Source organism: Notothenia coriiceps, unplaced genomic scaffold, assembly GCF_000735185.1.
Source record: "Notothenia coriiceps isolate Sejong01 unplaced genomic scaffold, NC01 NC01_scaffold00037250, whole genome shotgun sequence".
In the NCBI taxonomy this organism is placed as follows: domain Eukaryota; kingdom Metazoa; phylum Chordata; class Actinopteri; order Perciformes; family Nototheniidae; genus Notothenia; species Notothenia coriiceps.
Window position 1 is genome coordinate 1,462,154 of NW_011369951.1, and position 8,260 is coordinate 1,470,413.

Here is an 8,260-nt window from a genome sequence, read left to right on the forward strand (position 1 = left end):
AAAGAAGTCCATTGAGCTGCTTATTACCCTGCACTGACACAACTGAAACTTTGACTTTAATTACATGTACTACGTCAACATATTTCACATAACTGTATTGGGTTGGTTGAAAGCAATTATATTAAGTTTAGATACAAACATATTTGGTTCAACTTAATATGATTGCTTTCTACTAACCTAATACATTTATGTGAAATCTGTTGACATACAATACATAATACATTTAATTAAAGTCAACGTTTCAGTTTTTTCAATGTGCCTCCGTCAATGCAATAACCACGTTTCAAAATAGAAATCCTCTTTACTTTCCTGCTCATTGACAGCATTGCAGCTGATGGTTGTGTAATAACACTTTTACCCTAATGAGCTTGGCATTGGTATCCAGTGGCATATTAATCTACCCATGTCCAATTAATCAATGCTGGATCACATGCTGCTGCTCTCATAGTTACTGATGTAAGCTGACATGTGGTACCTGGGATCTCTTCCTATTAGGAAGCATTGCATATATTTATACAGTATATAAGCAAATGCATGTTTTAATATTCTTCATTAATCAGTCAGGAGAGAACTTCTGAAGAGCTCTATTTGCAGCTTCATTGATCACAAGAGATATCACTGTCCCTCAAACCAAATTTCCCAGGACTTTCATTAACCAAATTAGATTAAATATCCAATTAAATTGCTCCACTCATAAAATTAGAAAGGAAGGACATGATGTAGTGTTTTAATGATACTGATTAGGGATTTTGCTTAACATCACAGCAGGCTCACCCTAAATTAGACAGTTTGTCTGGAATAGTTCCTCAGACACAGTCCTCTCTGGCCACTCAGAAGGAGAGACTGATTCATTAACAGACCTTTGCAACCAATAAAGACAGGTGGCAATAATCCTGACAAGAGACAGATCTGAAGCCTCTCATACAAAACCAATTTCAACCGCACTCCATTTTTCAAAAGCTCATCAGGGTGAAGAAGGAGAGAGTTGAACCCGCGTGGCTGCGGAATTTGTTTCTCTCTGATTGCCTTGTCAGTGTATCTTATCCGATGGCAGATGACCAAAACCCCACCCTACACAGACCGACTCCCTTTCTCTCCCCCTGACACACAGACTGCTCACACAATGCGTCCTGTGTCTTTCCCACTCGGCCTCTCACACTGTCTTACACTCACCAACAGAGACGCACTCAGCCAATAAGGTTTCATCCAAGTTCCAGTCGAAGCGCTTGTCAAGCCTTCCATTCTCGCACTGCACAAATGCAGTTTACAATGATAACGGATAGATAAGAGGGCCAGATGTACCACTCGGAATTCCTATTCATATTTGAAAGAGACAGAGGTTGACAAAAGCGGGCTGCTCATTCCTACTCAGCAGCTTTCAATTTTACAGGCTGAAATGACAACTGTCACAGCTAATGTTAGCTCTGTGAGGTGTGTGAAGACACCTTCTATTCTAGGCGAGCACCCTGTAAAGGAGTATAAGATGTGTTAATGATATGCTAACTCTTGGCCTTGGAAGTGACACTGGTTTGGGTGAGTACTGTGGGTTGGAAACCTGTTAGCCGGACATGCTAACGTTAGCACCCTACATGAGAGCTCATGAACACACTGTTTCATCCACTCCCTATACTTTTACTTTTGTGTTTGAGTTTGGAAAAGGCTACAATTAGACACTCAACTGTTGCACACCACTGCAACATTTGGACACATCCAAGGACTTGCTGAGAGTCAATTTCATTAAACTATGACTTTTTGTCCTTAATGATGAAGACGAGAAGACTGCACCTACTTCATTAAAGCGTAACTGTGTCTATACTGTAGTAAAATAAAATTAATTATTATACACTTTTATTTGTTCATCATGATCATATAATGACTGCAGCACCTACAAACAATTAGAACAGTCAGGAGGACCTTTAACTTATTTAATATCTTACTGAAGTACTTACATACATACCTACTTACTTACTTATGTACTTACATAATTACTCACTTTCTCACTTACTTACATACTTACTTAATGACTTTCATACTTTCATACTTGCATACTCACATACTTACTTATTTACTTACTTGCATACTTACTCACTTACTTACATACAGTACTAGAGTACTCTAATACTTACCCACTTACTGACTTACTCACATTCTCGCGTACTTACATATTTATTTACAAGGGCTAAAACGTCAGCCACAAAGCATTTTTGTTTCGACTAACACTATACTAAAATAGCCAGGATGAAGAATAATTTAAACACAGATAATCTGACAGTCATGATAAATGACTGATGAATCTAGATTTGGTGGAGGGGTTATTTCTCATTCACTGCATTGTTTTGTTGGTCTTAATCACCAAAGTTCTACCACAAAAACTTTGCAGTTGTCTCAAAAAACGTGTTAATTAAAAGTGAACAGGAAAACTAAATTGCTTCTATATAGGCATTGATTCTGATTATTTATCTTGCTTATTGTCTTCAGTACAATGAGCTTATTTATGTGAACATAATAGAAACCACTTGGTTTCGAGCGTTACAATCAGCAGCACATTAAATGAATGCTGCTATGCATTGGCAATTAGTACATAATAATGTGCTGCACTTGCATTAATGGGATTGAACATGTCTGCTGTAGGGATATGCATATGGGAAATTCCTTCCTTTGCCTTCCACCACTACAGCTAACCCTCCTCAGGAGAGCTCAGTGGTCGATGATAGGATCCACCCTGACTGTCCAAACACCGTCCCCCAGGAACAATAACTTCAAGCAGTCCCACGAAGAGTGGAAAGAGAGAAAGCCCACTGAGCATGAAGAGTAGGGAGTGAAAACCACCCTTTGAAAAAGAAGTCTCTTTTTTTAAAAGGAGAATGTATAATGGCAAATTAATTTCTCAGAGATTAATGGACAAGGTACATATTTTAGTGTGATTCACCTTCTAAAAAGTCAGAGGATTGACTCACTCCCCCCCCCAACCCCGCCTTGCTCTCGCAGTGTGTGCTGAAACAGCTGAGATGCATAAGGAGTCTAATGAGAGCAGAGATTCCAGGCCGCCTGATGGCTCTCATCAATCACCTTTCTCCTTTGGAGGTGTGATGCCGGCCGGNGGGGCACGGAGGGTCGGGGGGAGGGAAGGCATCAGGCTTTTAATCTCAATAAGTTAATGGACTTTCTAGTCTGGTTTTGCTAAGTAGAACTTCATCCCTTTTGTTAGCAAACAAGCAGCAGCACACGGGAGACTGTCTCTGGAGCGGCATGGCATTTCTACATTGCACACTTAATTTGTGTTGCTACCGAAATTAACAGATCTAACTAAAGTTTGTCGATACGCTGATAACTGCCTGCTGAAGATTACTAATTACTGAGTTTAGGAAAAACAGATGCAGATCTCTAATGGAGCAGGTATAGGCCTACATAGTGCAGTTCCTAAATATTGTATTGCTCATGATGCTGCACATAGCCGAAGGCATATATAGTAATCGTCCCAAAGTCCTAAACCACACAGGACACATTATGTGGTCGATTATATCCTCAAGCATGAAACATGCACAGATGTGATATTGTTTTGAAATCTGAAGGTGGAATAAACCAAGTCCTCCATGAACAATAGATGTCTATAATCGTAGCTAAGCAACAGTAACTGGCCAGCTAAACTTGATGGTCATTTTATCGCATTTCCAAAACAAAAAAATATAAAGGCAAAATCATGAATGATGGATTCAAAAATGTATTGTCTGGTCAAACACATCATCGTAGCTAAACAACAGAATAGAGCGTTAGCCAATAACTACCAAGAGTAGCCTGGCGAGCATTGTGAAACTGTTGCTTATTTAATATAAATTGGTTTGTTGTTTAGATTATATTCTATACTCAAAGAGTTAGCATTAACTATCTAAGATAAGATAAGATGGAGCTTTATTAATCCCCGTGGGGAAATTCAGTTAGCTAGTCATCTAGCTATAGATGTAGGTTAGGATGGAAGAGTGAAGGCTACTTGCTAAAAGTTAGATGCCTGCTTTTGTCTTCCTTTTTTTAACAATGTTTTCAAAAATAACTTTCAAAATGACTATTAATGACGCCGATAACGCAAAGGACTGCAGTTCAGGATTACAAAGTTTGGCATAGCATCAGTAACAAAGCAGTATGAAAGTTAAAGTGATTAATTTGTATATATCACTATGGTATGACATATCATTTGTTTTTCTCTGCAGCAGTTTGTTCCACCTCAAGCATTACATCTGAGAAGACTACAATAACATATCATAAATAAAATGGCAGGTCAAACAGGTGTGACCATGACTTTATAAAGATCATATTGTATGTGTGCCTTTGCTACCTTTTCTGTACCAATGTGATATTTCTGGTACACCTTGCTTAATTAATAATCCCCATGCTGGACAATGTGTTCTGAAGGGAGCGGGGGTAATGTGGAAAATATGCAGAAAATGTATTTGGGTTGACTGTCCGGCTATTAATAATGATTGTGTTTGGATAAATAGTGCCCTACTTTCACAATCTGTGGATCTAAATATTCCCAATAGGATTCTTCCCTCCTGTATTGATTGATTGGTTTAGTGTTTAAAGGTCATAGTCATAAAACATCAGCATGTAATTAACACAGCGTGATTTTTAACCAGTGGTTAATGCATTGCGTGCTCACTTTTTAAGTTTTAGCTTCTCAGTCTAGTGTTTGGATTTGAATTGAAGATAAGTGCAGAGGAAATTTAATTTGGTGTTCTTCACAAAGAAGGAGCAGGTGAGGCTGCAGGGCCTGTGATACATATCCTCATGTAGTGAGTCTTTAATCATGGTTTCCTTCAAAGAATAGATGAAATATTGTGTCTCCCCTTCCTCTTAACTAATGGCCTCCAAAACACTAAAACCCTACTTACATTCCATGCAGAGTCACGTGGAGACAAGGCAGATGCGGGTCTGCGTCCTTATGGTTACCTCAGCTCCTACTTAATGTGGCAGAGGGAATACAATGAACATTCTGAGATGCTTTTAAATTTCATATTGGCTTGGCCTTGATGTGAGTAAATGCTGAGATCCTACTGATGGATTTGATGCTAACAGCTTCATTTAAATATGCCTTTTACGTATTGTCACCAAAATGTGTTCAACTGAACTGACCACCACATTTAGTTCCACCCTTAATTGCTTGCGTAATCAGGTTCCATATCTAAATAACAAAAGAAAGCCTTCACATTTGCTCTGTTGTTGGACTGAGAGTTGAGTCTATTCATAATTTCTCTAAGATTGAAACCATGTGTTTTGGTTTGTGAAGACATTTATCTGAATGTCTTGGCTTTCTTTGGCTAAAAGGATGGAATCATATTTTCCCCTCTTCCTCTCTAATAGCCTGTGCACTGAAGGAACTGTTGTGCATTATAAAAACCAAATGCAGGAAGATGTATACATTCTTAATTAGCTTTTGATGATGATTGATTACATAATTAATTTGATACAAATCTAATTTAATATTGGTATAATTTATTTAAATAATAATTGCAATGTTCCAAATGAATTTTAAAATGTTTTCTCATTCAATGATCTTAATGTGAACCTGATCCACCGTTTTGGCTTGTCAAGTTTTGTCAAGTTTAAAATCACTGACAAATGACTGCTTAGACTGCTTTGTTTCAAAGCAGATTGCTTTGAAAGATCACTACCCTCACTCACTTGGCAATGGCTCAAACCCAATTGATCCAGGAGAGGAACAAGATGGAATGTAAAATCAACACAGGGTTTACAAATTCCTGACTGTAATATTTATCAGAAAATCCTTACTTTCCATTGTTAAGGACAGTTTATATTCCTCAAACACAAAAACGGGGTTTGGTTTTCATTTGGCTGCAGCATTGTTCCACCTTGAGAAGGAAAAATCACAAGAAAGAATCCGATATGAGAGGAAACCACAACCCCGGTAATTTAATCAGAGTTACTCAAATCAAAGGAGGCAAAAGTTCAGGATCTGAATGCAATGTAATGTATCAGTTCCTTAGAACCTACTGACATAGCTCACTTGCGGAGGAGCAAGCCTAGACAGAGGGCTGAGTAATGAAGATGGATTCATTCTGTTATCAGGCAGCCACTTACTGGGCCTGATGTAACCTTAAACATTGAGGATAGCTCAGTTGCACAAAGAATCTAATTAATGAATAGCAGCCATGAAAGAGGACAAGGCAAGTGTGCATTTGCAGATGAATTCCAGACACTAATCAAACACTGTTCAAGTGCTTTGCTTGGTTTGTCTCCAGAGCAAGGCAATATTTGGCCAGGACTTAAAGCAATGTTTGCACACTGGCTTGATGACTGCATGCATGCTTCAGTGTGTTTTATATGTGTGTGTCTGATTCTTTTGATTTGGTTTTCTTGTTTGTTTTATTTGTGTGAAAGTGCTTTATACCGTTTTAAAGTGCCAAGCCAGTGGTAATAAACCACTACATATACAGATCATGTGTAATGTTGTATTATTAAGTTGATTGTTTACCCTCCATCATTGGTCAACTCTACAGTTAATAGGACTTATATAAGGGGGAAATGTCTACTATTTGCGCGTTATGGCTATAGCTCGGTACATATTGATTGTTTTTAGCTGGAAACCCACTACACAATTTAAAAGCTAATGGCTACTAAATTAGTTTGTGTCACCATAGACAGATAATGTACATTATCTTGTAATGGTAGTGTTTAGGGTGCAAAACCCTAGCCTTCGACAAATTATTTAATGACTAGATCTGGATGCGATCCAAGTGATCCATTCTTTACTTGTTAAGAACACAACTCTAAGCAAAGTGTGCACTTGTGTAATTCATCAAGGTTAGACATAATTAGGACCCATTATTTCGCAAAAGTTTTTTTTTTTTAAATAGTCAACATAACCTGGTTCCAGACCTGTGCATGGCTTTACATTTAAATAACCAGATCATTTTTATGTAATAATTTCTATGAACAGATATCTGCATATGAATGCAACATATTTAGACAATGGTATGGAGGATTTTGCTATTGGAAGCCTCCTGGTTTCATGTGTCGCCAGGGGCGGATCTAGACAAATATTCATGGGGTGGCAAGAGGGTGGCAGGAGAATTTGAGGGGTGGCATCCCCTGGCAGAAGTATATTCTGATTTAATCGCAGTCATATCAATCAATGTTAACTTGGAAATCCACAATATTGATATTTTAACAAAATTACATTAGGTGAGATTATTGTAGCACATCAGTAAAGCCTTAAATATAAATATATAAGGTGGCACACGTAATTTAATGAATTTTAACTGAATGAGTTGGTTTAACTCTTAGACCAGCAGGGGTACCAAATATGCAGACTGCTGCAATAAGTACATTAATTAACCGTCTCATCGATGTGTGTCTGTATGAATATGATAATATTAACAATCATATTATTCCTATCAGCTATCAATCACTGTTATGATTCACATATTCAGTGTTATTATTAAATAAACTATATTTTTTTGGAGGAGTTAATGATGAACGTTCCTCAAGATGCTTGCTCACCCTCCTTCAAATTTGAAAGACCAGTAATTAACTATCCATAATTCAAAGAATCAAAGGAACAGTTCAGCGCCCACGCTTCATGAAAAACAGTTACAACCTGACCTTTACATCGGAAAGAAAAACCAAAACATTAAAAGAAATGACCTAACTGGCATCAATTAAGGGTTAAAAAAAACCTGTATCAAGCTAAAACATAACATCCGCTGCAGTTTTATCCAGTGGACAGTCCTTACCTACTCCCAAGTTTACAATCAAAGTGGTCTTGGCTGGGCCCAGTGTAGTTTTACACACGCGTCTTATTGCAACTTTCTCAGGACCTTGAAACCGTTTTTTGGGGGCAGACCCTCCACCCAAAGAAGGAACATATATTTAGCACATGTAAGGTCATCATCTTTACATAGTTTATTATTCTCAATCGAAGCTCAATCGTGAGCAGAGCATCAAGTTGCATGCCTATAAACAAGCTGATGTGGCCGATTTACCATCTTGATCAGGCAAAACGCCACAAGCAAAACTTATTAAGATTTACAAGCAAATGGTGGCGTTTTGATTCATGCGTGAGTAAAGGCCAAACTTGATAGGCCCCTCTTCTTTGTCTAAGTAGACGCGCAAACAGTTGCGGCGCCAGAGTAATTTGTGTGGGTAATCTATGGTAAGGCTAACCCTAACAGTGGTGGGCTCAGTCAGTATTTTTTTTTGCAAATGTAATTACATACACGCTTGAACCCTTGACCAGTGAACCGCC